This window comes from Chelonia mydas, chromosome 2 (genome assembly GCF_015237465.2).
Source record: "Chelonia mydas isolate rCheMyd1 chromosome 2, rCheMyd1.pri.v2, whole genome shotgun sequence".
Taxonomy (NCBI): domain Eukaryota; kingdom Metazoa; phylum Chordata; order Testudines; family Cheloniidae; genus Chelonia; species Chelonia mydas.
The window spans coordinates 183,256,603-183,274,519 of NC_057850.1; the positions used below are offsets into that span (position 1 = coordinate 183,256,603).

The following is a 17,917-nucleotide window of genomic DNA, read 5'->3' on the forward strand; positions in this document are numbered from 1 at the left end:
CTTGAACAGTTGGGGTCTTCTGTGAACAATGAAACAGGAGATTATGTGGCTGATTCTCCACTGCTTTGTGCCATATGTAAAATGAAGTGAATGTAAAAACCAGTTTGGTTACATCTTACACCCACTTTTCATAGGTATAAAGGACAGCTTTAAGTACAAGGCAATGGAAAATCAGCCCTTTGTTTTTTAGCACAACGGTAATTGGAGGCCTAGGGCTCCGCTAGCTCATAGATCAGATGAAGCACAATTGTGATATATCTGATACTATGGTGTGACTCACTCCCCATAACCCTTGCCCCCTCACCTCTGCAGGCTCCCCACAGATCCCGCTACCTCCCCGGGCTCCCCATCTGGCTGCAACTGCCTCCCTGCGCTCCCCACCCATCCCTGCTGCCCCCTGCTGCCTCCCTGGGATCCCCATCACCCCCAGGGTCTGCTGCCCCAACGCCCCATTGCCCTGACCTCCCACAGCCTCACACCGCTCCTTGCTTCTTGACCATGGTGCCCCATAGTGGCTGGAGAGCGGCAGCTGCTGTCTGAGTGTTCAGCTCTGAAGGCAACGCCGGCACCAGTAGCAGCGCATGAGAAAGGGTGGCATGGTATGCCTTCTGCACTGTTGCCGGTAGCAGCACTGCTTTCAGAGCTGGGAGGCCAGAGAGTGGTGGCTGTTGACCTGGTGCCCACCTCTGAAGGCAGCACTGCTACCAGCAGCAGCGCAGAAGGAAGGGTGGCAATACCAGACCATGCCACCCTTCTTTTTGAGCTGTTGTTGGTGGCGGCGCTGCCTTCAGAGGTGAGCCCCTGGCCAGCAGCTCAGGCTGGGCTGCTCAGGGAGGAGTTTCTGAGCCTGGGGGCTCCCCCAGCCATACACCCCCTGACCACACTGCCCATGGAAAGGACCCAGGGCTGGCCCACTAACTCCGCAGAGGTGAGCCCTGCTGCCTGCACCTCCCGACCAGGCTGGCAGCTCTGGGTAGCACTGACCGCTCCCCACCTGGCTGGTAGGGCCTCCAGACCCAGGCTTACCTGCACTGATCCTCGCACAAGCAGCCCAGGCCCACGAGCTTGCAGTACTCTGATGGTGCCCCCCTGACCTCAGTGCCCTGGGCCCGTGTCTCCCACCCCTAAGGCTGGCCTGGCACAGCCCCACCCCAGCTACTGGGAAACAAACAGGGAGCTCAACAGAGATGCCGCTGATGCTGAGTCCAATGCAAAAGCTGACTACACACATGCCTGGTCCTCAGCTAACCCCTAGGAGTCTTCATTGTTCACATGCCAGATGATGTCTGCTGAACACAAGGAAGCTGCACAAGATTTCTTCTTGTCAATTTATGAGAAGCTTCATGTGAATCACGCCAGTAGAAAAAAAATTCCTGAGATTTGAGAGTTCTATCATGAGTGAAGCTTAATTTTAGTTAGAAATCCGATAAATTGGCAAAGTTGGTATGTCTGGTATTTTCTGCTCTCACGCTGGAGCGTGTCTCATTGCAGTAACTGCTCTTATATGACACATTACAAACATTGGGCTGGAACCGGGTCACCATGCTTGTGCAAATAGCCCTGCTGAAGTTAGGAAGCTCTGATCCTGCACTCTGTGGTGCTGAGTTTAATCTGGTATAACAGAGGGGAGAATCAGGTCCAATAAAGTCAGGAATACTTAATTACACATGCCGTTGTTTAGCTTAGAGCTAGAGTGTAAAATGATTATTATTGTTAACTTAGAAAATGGAGAGCTAAAGATTACTAGCCCTACAATAATTTGAAAACTTGAAATCATTAAGGTCCCTTGTTTATAATATTTTGGAACATCTTTGGACTAGGGCTGTCAAGATATGAAAAAAATTAATTGTGATTAAAAAAATCATGTAAATAAAATATGTACAAAATGTAATATAAAAAATAAGAAAAAAATAAGTGCTGCAACAAGGGGTGCTGCTTCACTTCCTGGGTTTCCATTATATGCAGGGTTTACAATTTGGTTCATTAGCTCTCAGCACCTCCACCCCCATACACATTGTTCTAGCATCCCTGGCCCTGCCTTGCAAAGGGGGAAAGGCGGTGTGTGGAGCAGAACCGCGACTGCCTCACACCTGCGTAACTTTCCCAACGCCAAGCCAGCCGGTCCCATCTCCAGCACAGAAGCCAGGGCAGTGCTGGGTGTGGAGATAGCTAGGGCTTTGCGTAATGCTCCGACCATGGAAGACAAGCGATGGGGTGGCTTTTGTATAAAAGAATAAGGGGCTGCCAAGCCTGGCCGGTGGCAGAGGAAAGGTTGGCAATGCAAAGCCAGAGGAGCCACGTTGATTAATTAGAGAAACCATACGATGTTGAAACCAGTCTGGTGGGGGGTTTTTTTGTGGAGGGCAGGGGGAGAGGAGGAGGCTGAAACCGGATTTTTGAGCCTCTGAAGTTGTCAATACTGAGTCAGGCAGTCACAAATCAGGCCCTCTGGCATTAGCAAAGCCCTCCATCTTCCACCACCCCCAAGGCCTTTTTTCTGCCAGGTCATCCTTGGATTTCAAAAATTAACAGGCTCAGTTGAATCAGAGGCATATGAGGAAACTAGGGTATTAATCAATGTTGCCAATCCCACTGTCTCCTAAAGCAAGAGACAAATTCTTAAAAATCAGGAGATTTGATATATAAATCACAAGTTGCTGTTTTTTCAGACATAAAGCAATATAGATCTATTGATGGTTATAAACATCATTAGTGGTTTATTTAATTTCTAACAGGTCAGAGCTTTTTACAAAAACTATATGACTGCACCTGACAATGCTTTACAAAAATCTTTTAGAAATCCTACTTGTTATTGCCAGATTATCTTCAAAAACTTAATACTTAATTACACATGCCATTGTTTAGCTTAGTGCTAGAGTGTAAAATGATTATTATTGTTAATTCAGAAAATAGAGAGCTAAAGATTACTAGCCCTATAATAATTTGAAAACTTGAAATCATTGAGGTCCCTTGGTTATAATATTTTGGAACGTATTTGGACTAGGGCTGTCAAGCAATTAAAAAAATTAATTGTGATTAATCGTGCTATTAAACACTAATAGAATACCATTTATTTAAATATTTTTATGTTTTTCTAAATTTTCCAATATATTGATTTCAATTACAACACAGAATACAAAGTGTACAGTGCATACTTTATATTTATGTTTATTACAAATATTTTCACTGTAAAAAACAAGAAATAGTATTTTTCAATTCACCTTATACAAGTACAGTAGTGCAATCTCTTTATCATGAAAGCTGAACTTAAAAATGTAGAATTATGTACAAAAACCCCCTGCATTCAAAAATAAAACATTGTAAAACTTTAGAGCCTACAAGTCCACTCAGTCCTATTTCTTGTTCAGCCAATTGCTCAGACAAACAAGTTTGTTTACATTTACAGAAGATAATGCTGCCTGTTTCTTGTTTACAGTGTCACCTGAAAGTGAGAACAGGCGTTTGCATGGCACTGTTGTAGCCCGCATCTCAAAATATTTACATGCTAGATGTGCTAAAGATTCGTATGTCCCTTGATGCTTCAACCACCATTCCAGAGGACATGCATCCATGCTGATGACGGGTTCTACTCAATAACGATCCAAAGCAGTGCGGACTGATGCCCATTCATTTTCATCATCTGAGACAGCAGAAAGTTGATTTTCTTTTTTGGTGGTTTGTGTTCTGTAGTTTCTGCATAAAAGTGTTGTTCTTTTAAGACTTCTGAAAGCATGCTGCACACCTCATCCCTCTCCGATTTTGGAAGGTACTTCAGATTCTTAAACTTTGGGTTGAGTGCTGTAGCTATCTTTAGAAATTTCACATTGGTATCTTCTTTGCATTTTGTCAAATTTGCAGTGAAAGTGTTCTTAAAATGAACAACATGTGCTGGGTCATCTTCTGAGACAGCTATAACATGAAATATATGGCAGAATGTGTGTAAAACAGAGCAGGAGACATACAATTATCCCCCAAGGAGTTCAGTCACAAATTTAATTAACACATTATTTTTTTAACAAGTGTCATCAGCATGGAAGCATGTCCTCTCGAACGATGGCCAAAGCATGAAGAGGCATATGAATCTTTAGTGCATCTGGCACAAATATCTTGTGACGCCGACTACAACAGTGCCATGCAAACGCCTGTTCTCACTTTCAGGTGACACTGTAAACAAGAAGCAGGCAGCATTACCTTCTGCAAATGTAAACAAACTTGTTTGTCTGAGAAATTGGCTGAACAAGAAGTAGGACTGAGTTGACTTGTAGGTGCTAAAGTTTTACATTGTTTTGTTTTTGAGTGTAACAAAAATACATTTGTAAATTGCACTTTCATGATAAAGAGATTGCACTACAGTACTTGCAGGAGGTGAACTGAAAAATACTATTTCTTTTGTTTATCATTTTTACAGTGCAAATATTTGTAATAAAAATATAAAGTGAGCACTGTACACTTTGTATTCTGTGTTATAATTGAAATAGATATATTTGAAAATGTAGAAAAATATAAAAAATATTTAATAAATTTCAATTTGTATTATACAGCACGATTATTTTTTGAGTTAATTGCGTGAGTTAACTGCGATTAATCAACAGCCCCAATATGGACAGATGAGCACGTTTTGATTAGTGCTGAATAAAACTGAAACTTAGACCCTCCCAAGATTTGTTTAAACTAATATTGTGCACCACATATTAAGCAAAAACACAAAACCAAAGCAGCAGGATAAAATAAGTGTTATTTATTTTTAGAAGCATACATGAAATGTCATGATAAAATAAAAGCACTGTTTTTCTCACAGCAAAATATGTATGAGTTTGACACTAGTTTAAAGAGTTTATACTGTTTTTTGCACATTAAAAAAACATACCAGTTTTAGGGCCAGATTCTTATTTACAGTTAAGTTTCTTTACATCAGTGTGGTAGTGTGAAGGGACCTTAGGGTAAGTGAGAATCTGGCCCCTATTATTAGATCTTTTTCTTTCCGTAGCAGCCATTTAAAAATGGAGTTGTACAATTCTTTTGTGAAAACACATTAGTAGTTAACACTTTATCCAATCTAACATAGCCATCTATCTAGATCAACAGTTGTCAAACTGTGGGTTGGGACACCAAAGTGGGTCATGACACTGTTTTAATGGGGTTGCCAAGGGCTGGAATTAGCCTTCCTGGGGCCAAGGCTGAAGTCCGAGCCCCACTGTCTGGGGCCAAAGCCCAAGGGCTTCAGCACTGACTGTGTGTAGTGGTGGTGGGGGGGGGGGGGGGGGGGGGGGGGGGGGGGGGGGGGGGGGAGCTCAGGTTACAGGCTCCCTGCCTGGGGCTGAAGCCCTTGGGATTTGGCTTTGTCTTTCCTACCCAGAGTGGTGGGGCTCTGGCTTTGGCTCTGGCCCCCCTGCCCAGGATGGCAGGGCTCAGGTGGGCTCAGGCTTCGGTCCCCCCACCTGGGGTCATGTAGCAATTTTTGTTGTCAGAAGGAAGTCTCGATGTAATGAAGTTTGAGAAGCCCTGATCTAGATGTTTATATTGTGTTCAACACCATGGAATGCGAGCTCCTTGCACAATTAGACTAAATCCATGTTAGTGATCTCCACAATTTTTGCAGTGGTTTCCATGCTCAAAGTACTTTATGGTAGATTGACAGCTAATTAACTACACCTCTGTGAGGAATTATCTTCATTTTATAATCAGGGAACTGAGGCCTAGAGCTGGTAGATGACTTGTCCAAGGCCACACAGGGAGTAATTTTCTGTTCAGTTGATATCCCTCTTTCTTTTTGATGCTTATATTACATTTATTAATCAGAGGAGTAGTCTACTGCTGTAAGAAATGATGTCCAATTAACTTTTGTAATTTTTATAGGACAGATTGCAACTAAAACTTGATAGTGAGAAATTACCAACATTAAAATATATGAAATAACTGAAACAATGTTACTAAGTAAAGTTGTGCTTCAAGTTGTTGGTAGTAAGCAACATTAATTTTATCTAAACTTGATGGATTCACTATAATTTCAGATACACTATTGTGAAAGGCATTTATAATATTCTTTTTTGTTGCTTAATTTGTGTGCTTTATTTGCTTTTGGTAGGAACCTGCTACTCTTTACACATTTGAAAGAGCAGAATATGTTCAGTGGTTAAAACAAGTAACTGGGAGTTAGGAATCCTTGGTTCTATTCCTAGTTCTGTCAGTGACTTGCAGTATGACCTTGAGCAAATTACTAACCAGCTGTGTGCCTCAGTTTTTCTTGCTGTAAAATGAGGATGATAATGCTCAAGTACCCAACAGAGGTGTAGTTTGGGAAACTTATGAATTCATAAAATGCTTTTAGATCCTTGGATGAAAGGTACTTTATAAATGGAAAGCATTATTATTAATTAATAGTAGTAGAGTACCACCAGAGAACCTTCACTTCTGTATATCACACACCTGCATTTTGACATAATCAGCACATCTGAAATCACTTCTGCCCTGTGTAAGATGAGGAACAAATGTTCCATAGGAGACACTGAGAGGAATTTCAGGGCTAAACTGGGGAACTCATATCAACAATAGATGCCCTATTTAGAACAAAGTAATACTGCAGTCCAGGAGATTACAGCAAAAGCATTGGTCTGAGAGGGGTATCCATACTTGACAGACAGGCACACTGATTTAAAGAAACATTTCATACTAATTTTCAAACAAATGAGGCTTTAAACTCTACTTTTTCAACTTTTACATTTTTTAAAAAATTTTTGTGGTCCTTCTCGTAATTTTCTATGAGAACGAATGGGTCAATGTGATATAAAAGTGTATCACTAATTAAATTGTAATTGACCAATTACCCATGCTAGAATCTCCATTAATTTGTTCAAAATTTGGGTTGTTTTTGCTAAAACACAAACTCGAGAATTCTTCTGAGTCTATAAATTTAATTAAACAAAATAGATTTTTGGAAAGAAAAGGAAAGAAATAATGATTAAATTGGTGAATATAAGTTTAAGGGACAGTGCTTTAATATAAGACAGTGAACTCACACAAGGTATTAGATCTTAAGAAATAAAGAATCAAAAAATTAAATGAAAATTAAATGAAAACTAAACCTTTTATCCTAAAACTAATTTCTGAGTAGGGAAACACCTGTCTATATTGATGCTTAGGATCTTATAAGATTACCAGTTAAGATGTTAAAATAAAAGTTAATTATTATGTGCTAGTTAAGCCATGTGTTTCTCATTTAAGATGTGTGATTGCCCAAAACCGCGCAATCTGAGCAATTGTTGAACTTAATACATTTTAAACTTTAAATAATAAATTTAGAAAATGCCAATTCAGTTCAAAATTATGATTCCAAATTACAGCCCTCTAGATAGTTGATACATATACAGGGATAGTTGTGTTCTACTGGGTACAGCATCGGGCTCAGAGTCAGGAGAATGCCACTTGTTTTATGCCCTTGGGTTTGCGACCTTGTTCTGAGATACTGTGCCTCAATTTCGTCCATCCATACAATTGGGCTAACAATGCTGCTAACTCTCCTTGGGGTGGTTGGGGTTGAGTGATAGTGAGCCTTCTCTATCACCTCACTACATGGAAATAATTTTGCTTTCAGCTATGGGCATGGCAAAGATATGGAATTGCTGGTTAGCACTGCTAACAGGGTATTCTTGGGTGGGCAGGTGAAGGAAATGGGGCATGGCTTTGCCTCCTTACTTACTGGAAAGTTGCACTGAGAGCAGAACTGGCTACCATGCTTGATTAGGTAAAGCAAAGACTACTCATTCCCTAGCTTCTCTAGCTTTCTAAAAGTGTTATGTCATTTAAAGGCATAATGCCTTCAGGCGCCATAGCTCTCCTTCAGCTACCTCAAACACCACAGAGCAGATCAGGCTCTTAAAGACATAGCTGAGCTTTATATGTTGCATTGAGCTCTACTGTTTTGGTCAAGCCACTTATCTTTTTCCAGTACTATCCATCTGTCCTTGTGTTTCAGTAGGTTTCCCACACTCTTTTGGAGGAGTAGGATATGGTCTAAAAAGACTTGATAAACTCCCTCACTTGAAGCTATTACGAAAAATAAATAGCCTCACCTTGAGTATTTTGTTCAGATTGGATCAGCCCATTTCAAATAGGATATAGTAGAAAGAGAAAATACCCAGAGATGGGCAATAAAAGTGATCAGAGGCACAGAAATACTTCCATGTGAGAAGAGATTAAAAAGATGAACATTTAGTATAAAGAGGAATCAATAAGAAGAGATACAATAGAGACATATAACATAACGAGTGCTAGAGAGAAAGTGAATTAGCACTCATAATTCAAAACCAGAGGGAATCCTTATGAAATTAGAGACAACAAATTTAAATCCAATTGTGATGTTGCACTCCATATGTTTTATGGAAATATGTTTATAAGTGTGAATATGATGTAACTGGAATATGCTTCATGCAAAAGTTCTCTTGTAAGGTATCTACTGAGTGTGTTCATCCTATTTGTATGAATAGATCATTCTTGTATCTGAAGCTAGAAATATGAAGTATTACTCTGAAGTCCTGTTATAATTATGCAAAGTATGTGCCATTAATGATGGTTTAGAATCTTGATGGCTCCCATTAACCAGGACAATTGGCTGTAAATGGCTCTGTTTACTTGTAAGCCTTCCTGTGTTCATGTGTGTCAGGCCGGAAAGAATGGAGGCTTGGGGTATCACAGGACATGTGACCATATCACCTAGTACTGGAATCCATCTTAAATCTGGTTCTTTTCCATTTAGAAGAGGGGTGGGGATCCAGAGAGACAAAAGATTCCCATCTTGTGCCAAAGCCATAAAAGGGGGTGGAACAGAACAAAGGGGGTTGCCAGTCATGAGAAATCCCCTAGTTACCACCTGATCTGGAACTAACAAGAACTGTACCAGGGGAAAGGATTGGGCCTAGACTAGGAAGGAGTCTAGACTGTGAAAGAAGCTTATTGGAACATCTCTGAGGGTGAGATTTTCCTGTAATCAGTTTCTTAATGTATTAGGCTTAGACTTGCATATTTTGTTTTATTTTGCTTGGTAACTTACTTTGTTCTGTCTGTTATTACTTGAAACCACTTAAATCCTACTTTTTATACTTAATAAAATCACTTTTGTTTATTAATTAACCCAGAGTAAGTGATTAATACCTGGGGGAGCAAACAGCTGTGCATCTCTCTCTATCAGTGTTATAGAGGGCAGACAATTTATGAGTTTACCCTGTATAAACTTTATACAGAGTAAAATGGATTTATTTGGGGTTTGGACCATTGGGAGTTGGGTGTCTGGGTGCTGGAGAAGGTGACTTACTGAGCAGTTTTTGGTTAAAGTCTGCAGCTTTGGGGGTGTGGACCAGACCTGGGTCTGTGTTGCAGCAGACTAGCGTGCTGGCTCAACAAGACAGGTTCTGGAGCCCCAAGCCATCAGAGAAAATGAGCTCAGAGGTAGTCTCAGCACATCAGGTGACAGTCCCAAGGGGGGTCTCTGTGACCGAACCCATCACACCAATAAAAGGAAAAACTTCTCTACAATATGTAGTTAACCTGTGGAACTCCTTGATACAAAATACTATTGAGACCAAGAGCTTAATAGCATTCAAAACAAGATTAGACATTTATATGAACTATGTGAATATTATTCACATTTGCATTAGCTAAAACCAAGCATGAGATATCAGCACTCATATTTCAAGTCATAAGTAACTGTCTGGGGCTCGGAAGACATCTCCCACAGGCAGAGAACAGCATAATTGTCTCTTATTGAGGTTTTATACCTTGCTTTAAACCAGAGTGTTATCCACTGTTGGGAGCTAGGGTATGGGAAAAGATGGAAAATAAAACCTTTCCAGTAATATGAAGTAATTTTTTTGTTTTCTACTTGTTTTTGAATGGAAAATTGTGAGGCTGAAGTTCTGATGAGCAGGCTTATCTGGTGATGTACCATTGCCTCAGAATTTGCACAGCCACACAAAAAATCCTCTCAGTAAACAACCAGCAAAGACTAAAGGAACACACTCTGAGCCACGTCCTCTGTCAGTGTAAATTGAAATAGGTCAGGAACTACCCCAGTTACGCTAGCTGAGGATCTAGGCCTTTGTTTTCTGTTCCTTTCAATTTTATTGCCCTAGTGGTTTAAGTCTGAAATCACACTGTAGGCTAATATAGCGACTCCACTGTTGAACAAATATCTTGGTTTAACCAATTATTATTAACCACAGTTCAAGGAAAGCAGCAACGTTATCATTCTTGACATGAGTTTAGTTACTTGTTCAAAAATTAAGTTTATTTTAATGTTCTTATTATGTGGAGAAAAATATTTTTGTTTTGAAAATTAAGTCTGTCAGAGACAGGTGTGCTGAATGGAAATAGTTTATTTTAATTAACTATAAATGTAGTGTTACAGGAGGAAAATATATGAATAGTGTATACAGAACACACGTTGGGTGCAAATGTCTTCTGTTTTGTTTTTTAAACACTTATTGTAAGAAAAATCTCATGGACGTGCTTGAGAGTTGAGAACCACTGAAATATTATTTTTTCCAATGTGAGCTACTGTTAACAAGACCCTATATTCTGTTTTTTCCAGAAATGCCCTGTTTTTTCATATGCTGTCTTGGTATCCCAGGAACTTCTTTCTCAGACACCTGGGATATACTGGGTTTTTCATTTAATCAGTCAACATGTTCAGATTTTTCTCTTTATAATAAAATGTTTGTTCAGGACATATTGCCCTACTAAATTGAATTTGCTCTGTGTTTACCAGGAGCAAACAATCCAGTGGAATGAGTGTTCAGTGTGATGAACAGTATCTGGGGTGAAAAGAAAAAAGTCTGATGAGTTTATATACTATCAGAACTGTTCATTTGCTCAAAGTAAAAGTTAAGACACCTGTTCATTGTTTCACGATAGATTCATTCAGAACATTAATATTTTGTGGGGAAAAACACCCTCCAAAAATATGCATATGTGGCTGCTGAGTCAGAAGCTGGCAGTAGTGACACCAATATACTTTTTTTTTAAAGTATAATTTTGTCTTTTGAGTGAATATTTTGCACTCTCAAAAATATTGATAGAATAGTGCTTGATTTTTCAGCTTCAAAATATGAGCTTCTTCGCTATCATGAAAATGTACAGATGGTCTTTTTTACAATACGTATCCTTTATTTCATTATCCATAAAGCTCTGTGTCAGTCCTTATGGTTTATCACTAAAACCATAGAAAAGGACATTGTCAAATGCATATTTCTGACTGATTTTGTGCTCCTATGTGGTCTGAGCTAAAGCCCACTGAAGTCAATAAAAAGACTCCCATTGACTTCAATTAGCTTTAGATGAGGCCAACGGTAACAAGTCCCTATAGAATACTTAACACATGGATCATTGACTAAATGGCTCCTGTGGAAGCATCATTTTCAGCTATATTTGATCTGTCAAGTCAGAATTCCTTAGTTGTGTGCATAGTCCAGCCATATACTAAAATCAGTACAGGAAGTTTTCAGAGTAGCAACTGTGTTAGTCTATATTCGCAAAAAGAAAAGGAGTACTTGTGGCACCTTAGAGACTAACCAGTTTATTTGAGCATAAGCTTTCGTGAGCTACATTATGCATCCGATGAAGTGTGCTGTAGCTCATGAAAGCTTATGCTCAAATAAATTGGTTAGTCTCTAAGGTGCCACAAGTACTCCTTTTCTTTTTATAGAAAGTTTGTTGAACAAAATTTACCACTGCCTTTCAGAATGAAACAACACCCTCTTTCAGTTATTGTTTCCAAAATACCCCAAACCACTGACTAGCTTATATGAACTGGAATGTTCAGTTTAAAAATATAAAAGGTGGTTTTGAGTTATACAAAGACAAAGCAAGAGCAGAAACCATGAACTTCACAATCCTCACTCCTAGCATTTAAAAATGTATTAAGATTTTGATGTTTAAAAAAATTCTGTGAATTTTCAAGCCTGAAGGGTAGACCTTCAGCTTAGTAAAGCACTTTCTTTTGTCTTATCAGGGGTCCCAGAATTGATGAACCACAGCCAATAGATGAGGGAAGGGCACTGGTATGAAAATTATTGCTAATTTTAATGTCAGCTGAGAGTCCACAAAAGGAACAAGAAGGAAATGCTGGTAGGTACCCACCTTCTTCTTAGTAAAGTAATCAAGGTTTAAATAGGTTAAATAGGTAAATAGGTTGACAAATAAATACTATTACCATATTTGGTTGCAATAATGGGTTCCAAATGCTCCAGTAATATTGCAGGTCTGAGAGGACTTGTTGTTCCTATTTGTGCCCTGAAAGAAGGTACTGAGTCTAGTAGGTTTGCAGTTTAAAAGGAGTAATAAAAAACATATACTCATATCTAGAGTGCTGATTTCTACTGGATTAATTAATGAGTGTACATCACTTTGAAGATATTGGGCCAGTTTCTGATACCAATAATAGTGATGTAAAGCCAGTGTAACGGAGAGCAAAATCTGGCCAATGAATGCTGTGTAATAGCTAATCAATTTATTAATTGCCTTGAAATCCTCTGATGGAAGGTTGGACAAAAATACTTATTATTATAGAGATTACTTGGTAGCAAATGCTATAGTAAAATTTTCATAACAGTTTTGACAAACTGTTTGCAAACACTTATAACTTCCTGAAAACATCACCACTGACTCCTGGGATTCCCCCTTTGTCACAGTGTCAGAGATTGTGGTGGGTCAGGGACACAAGAGAGAGGGAGGGGAAAAAGGCTTCTGGTACCCTCCCCAGCCCTGAGGTTCTACAATTCAAGTTTTAAATAGTTAAAATAAAAAAAAGTGAATGCATTTTTTTTTCAAGTTTGGGTGCCTACAGTTAGGTACCTATATAGGATCCTAAATAAAGCCATGATCTGGCAAAGCACTTAAGAACATGCTATATTAAAAACAATTCCCAAACCTTGAGGCAGTATAGTCTGGTAGATAGAGCACTAAAATGGGACTTAGGAGACCTGAGTTTTATTCCCTATTTTGCCACTACTCTGCTGTCAATAGGGCTGTAGGTGTATAAGGCACCTTGAGTCAATTTCAGATTTAAACTGGTGTAAATGAGAACAGAATTTTGCTAATTTTCATTCATTGGTTGCATGCATTTAAACTTTTGATGTCCCTCTGGATGTCTTCATACAGGCAAGAAACATTCAAATATCAAAAAAGTAATGCAAAGGACAAATGAACCAGGCTTACCAGTGGTACAGGAGCCAGGGGTATTGCCTTCTGCTTCTAATAAAGTAAAAGAAAAAGGGGAAAAAAAGTTGATCAGAATAAGAACTCAATGAGTACAAATGGAAAATAAAGAAAACCACATGACCACTACTCTATGATTCCGTGTGATCATGCCAAGACATTACAAAATGGTCATTATTGTTGGAGATGTTTTCTAATGTGGTATTAGTTATATATTTTACTTGTGCTAAGCCTGGTTGCAACCATTTCTTTACTTTAGCCCTGCTTGGTGAATCTAAGAGTGAGTCATTTTCTCCTTACTCACAGGAAAGCGATTGAACAATAAATAGAAAGTGATAAGTGTTACCATTGGTATGAAAGTCTGTGGGTCTACTGTAATATTTTATGATACACAATAAGTAAATAAATAATGTATGGTTATCATTATGGAATATGTAGTAATAATGTAGTAATGTAGTAATAATACATTGTAGTTTCATAAGAGCTAAGAATAGCAATGTGCTTGTGTGACATGCTGTACCTCAAAACAGCACCCTGGAATCCCCATACTCACTCCTGTCATATAATTATGATATATTTCATACAAAACATGCCATGTAAGATATCATGTGAAAGGTCATGAACTGCTGAAACCCATTGTTCTATCCAAATATGTATATCATTATTGTGTATGAAGTTATGGGGTTTTGCTGTATGGTTGTTACTGAAATATGTTGTAAGTTTGAGAGTCTCTGCTGCTAGGTGGAGTAGGGTGTTAAGCGACCATTAATCAGCAGGGGAGTTGTAAACAAGGGGTTTAGAATATGGTAAGAGGGCTGCACAAGCATCACACAATGAGGGATTGCTCAACTCTGTGACTCAGCAAAGCCCACCAGGACATGTCTGGGCTAGTGTTTTCCAGGCACGTGGACTGAGGATATAATATCTGAGACAGTGGTATCATGCTTTGACCTTTCTCCTCCCCCACCTACTCTGGAACAACAAGAACACTGGGAAGAGAAAAACTTGAACTGAGGAGACTGGTTTTAGGCTTAAAGGAGAAGCCTGTGTATTAAGGACTATAACCGACCTGCAGCATCCAATGGGGTGAGAAAACTGCTTGATTCAAATACTGCCTAGTCTAATATGGTTTAAGATTTAGACTGCGTGCTTACCTTTGCCTCCCACTTCTAATAACTTAAAATCTATCTTTTTGTAGTTAATAAATCTGTTTTATATTTTACTTAAAACAGTGTGTTTTGGTTGAAGTGCTTGGGAAATCTTAGCTCAGGTCACAAAGGCTAGTGTGTATCCTCTCCACATCGAGGGAGGGGCAGACTGGGTAAGGAACTTACACTGATCAGGCTTCTGACCAGGGCAAGATGGTACAGCTCTTGGGGTATAAGGGTGTGGAGTTGGGTGGAACTGACTAGTGTCTTTCTCTGTGTGATTCATGAGTGGCTCATTCAATCTAGCTGGGTGTGGGGCTCCACATGCTGTTGTACGGAATTATAATAGCACCCAGAGGGGTTTGGTGCTTGTCATTAGCAAAGCATTGAGAGAGAGAGCCCAGGCTGCAGAGTTAAGAGGGCACAGCGGTACCCCAGTTCCAGGCTGTACCCTGGGGATCCAGTTACAGCTTGGAATGGCTATTCTTGCAATTAAGAGTGTGTTCTTGGGCTGTGTGAACACCAGATGTATTGGTTCATAGTGAGTTTTGGACAATCTTATATTGTATGAGTTGCCTGGTTTCATGACCTCCAATTTAACTTTAGGGTTTATGGGAATCTGAATACTCAAAGCTAAAGTTCATTTGACAAGATTGTATTTGTTACAAAACTGATGACTCATTCAGATTTTCCTTCCCTCCCTCTGGTCACTTGTCTTCTGGTGGAGCAGATTCAATCGCTCCTATCAGCCTTTCCTCTTTAGGGTCTTCAGGCAGTGGTTAGCAGGCTTACTCTTGGCTCTTTGATATCTGATTGGTCTGTCTCACCCATTCTGTTTAGTCAGTGAGCCAGCAAAGTAGGCCTGCTGAGTCCAAATCTTCATTATCAAGCATCTTCTGAAGAATTGGTGTTCTGCTTGACTTTACCCCTTTCTGCAACAGTATAAGTGGAAAGGGCTTGTGCTTCCTCTGCTATTAATACCACTTGGTTGGCCTTAAAACCCTTGGCTGGCTCTTGAACTCATGCCCCAGAATGCACTGGGATTTAAGGAAATCCCCACTCTCTCACAAGTTTGGAATTTAGTTTCTTAACATTCATCTGCTTGTATTTCTGCCGTGTCTCAGTCATCAACTCCACCACAACTAATTGTGAAGTCACAAATAGAAGACTGTGACTTCAGATGGAGAATAACCAGCAGATCCAAATGAACTTTATCAATGCAAATGACCCCTGTAATAAAAAGAAAAAAAATAGATAATGCCTGAAAAGAAAAAAAAGAAAAAGAATTGGTTCTAAACAAATTTGCTCCCCCTCCGATAAAAAGTTTCCAAGAATTGTCAAGAGCATTTTAAAAATTTTTTACTAAGTATGAAAAAGTCAAAGACATTTCCTGCTTTGATGAGAAAAATTCCTAACTAAATTGCACTTTATGAGAAATACCTGATACAATAATAAACCTTCTAAAATCTGCACTTATTTTATTACTTTGTAACAAATATGGATTATTGGTTAATTCCTTTCAAACAAATAGCTGATAAATGAAACCTGTGAAATGACAATCAACAGTCAATGTACTACACGGCAAGCTACTCAGAATGAACGTATCAAGGGAATGTCAGCCATTGGACTTGCCAAGATAACAGGGAGATGAATAAAAGAGAAAAAAAAACAGTGAAAGTTGGGAGGGAAGAAGGAACATTGGGGAGCCATGATGTTACTTGATCTAAGAGGAAAATGACAAGGGCATAGAATCACACTTTTTCATGCTCAGATGAGGAATATTGTAAATATTGGGGATGCAATTAAGAAGGCACCTTCATAAAACAGTCTTAAGCATATGTACAGTACAAAGGAGTATACTTCATCACTTTTTTGAGGGCAAGTTCTGCTCTATAACACTGGTGTAAATCTGAGGTAGTACCATGAAGCCAAAGGTTTTAGTCCACATTTACAGTAGTATAATTGAGAGCATAATTTATTACTTTGTGTCTTTATGAATTAGCTCTTTCCATCCCTGCATCCACCAACAAAGTTGGCACAATGATTGATCAAAGAAAAATATCTAATATTGTGTTAGATCTTTTTTTTTGTATTGCTAAAAAACAACAGTTCATCTTACCATCATTTACTAACATTACTTTTAGAAGCAAATATTGTTATAAACTACAAACAGTCCAGTTTCTGCCAAATAATGTATGACCATTTTTTGCTTTGCATTACAAGCTTGGAAACACGGAAGAGATAAGAAACATATAGTTAAATGTAACTTGTGGTTTGAGTTGATTTCACACATCAAGACACCACCCAAATCCATCTGCTAGCAAACACTGTACTTTAAGTTGCAAACCCACTTCCAGTAAGGACCCGTTTTCAGTTGCTCAGACTTTCTGAAAAATTATCCTTTTACATTGAAACTTTACATGCTTGGTCTCCGTCCATCCTTTAACAGGAAAGGGAGAACAATCTATTGAGTGAATTTTGTGGAAAATATTTTTTCCCTCAACATAAAAAACGACTCACGTGTTTTGGTTTACTCACACAATGGTCAGTCTTTCTAGGTGATAAGTGTTCTGGTCCCGATCCACAAAGTACTTAAGGGCTTTCATATATTTTGAACTATAATATATTCCTACAAAATGTAAATACATGTGGAAGATACGATGCTATCTACATTAGAGCCTAGATAATAGGACAAAGGGCAAATTAGAAATGCACAGCTAGTTAGCAACACACAATATATGTTACCTGGGAAAAGGTTCTTTTAACTAGTTTTCTAATTACTATATTAATTATGCCACAGGTCCATTTAGACTCAGTTCATGTGACAAGCTTCTATGCCTACATCTAAGGATTTCAAAAGCACAGAATAGTAGAAAAATTAGGTCAAGGAGAACAAAATGCACAAAAAGTCAGGATGGTCATTTTCTCTGCCTCCCCACTTAGGAAGCGATGCCATCTTTCCACATCTGCTGCTTATCTGATAAAAGGTTTCAGAGGAGCAGCCGTGTTAGTCTGTATCCGCAAAAAGAAAAGGAGGACTTGTGGCACCTTAGAGACTAACAAATTTATTTGAGCATAAGTTTTCGTGCAGCATCCGATGAAGTGAGCTGTAGCTCACGAAAGCTTATGCGCAAATAAATTTGTTAGTCTCTAAGGTGCCACAAGTCTTCCTTTTCTTTTATCTGATAAAACGATCACGTATGCTTTCCTACAAAGACTTTATCTCCTGTCATTGACAAAATGCCAATTGCTAACCAAGAAAAGCATTATGTGATCACCCAAGATAATTAGTAAAAACAAAACTAACATTCTGGGTAGTGTTCTCAAAAAACAGCAGAAAACCACACACTGTCAGCCTAAAGATAGCAGGTCGCAAATAAAGGCAGCCTCAGCAGATGTTTCTGGCAAAACAGCTCCCTCAGAATAAGAATGTAAAACAATATTTATGATTCTAGTGATATGGGGCCCAATCAAAAGTCCACTGAAATCATTATCTTTCATGGGCTTTGGATCACACCCACATAGTTTGGTGTGGTGAGGGGTTACAATGGTATTAATTTTAC

The 17,917-nt window shown here is 39.0% G+C and overlaps 1 long non-coding RNA gene across 3 annotated transcripts in view; it reads right to left on the minus strand.

Annotated features, from left to right (window-relative positions):
• Nucleotides 1-9,284: 9,284 nt before the first annotated feature.
• Nucleotides 9,285-17,917, minus strand: part of LOC119565379 — a 99,255-nt gene continuing 90,622 nt past the window's right edge. For 2 of the 3 annotated variants that reach the window (XR_006288915.1, XR_005223979.1), the window contains 3 exons: nucleotides 13,207-13,242; nucleotides 12,203-12,282; nucleotides 9,285-10,805 (listed from right to left, as the gene is read on the minus strand). This is a non-coding gene — a long non-coding RNA (uncharacterized LOC119565379). Of the gene's footprint in view, nucleotides 10,806-12,202; nucleotides 12,283-13,206; nucleotides 17,439-17,917 lie in introns of those variants that run through there. The other variant, XR_006288914.1, reaches the window with a different exon arrangement.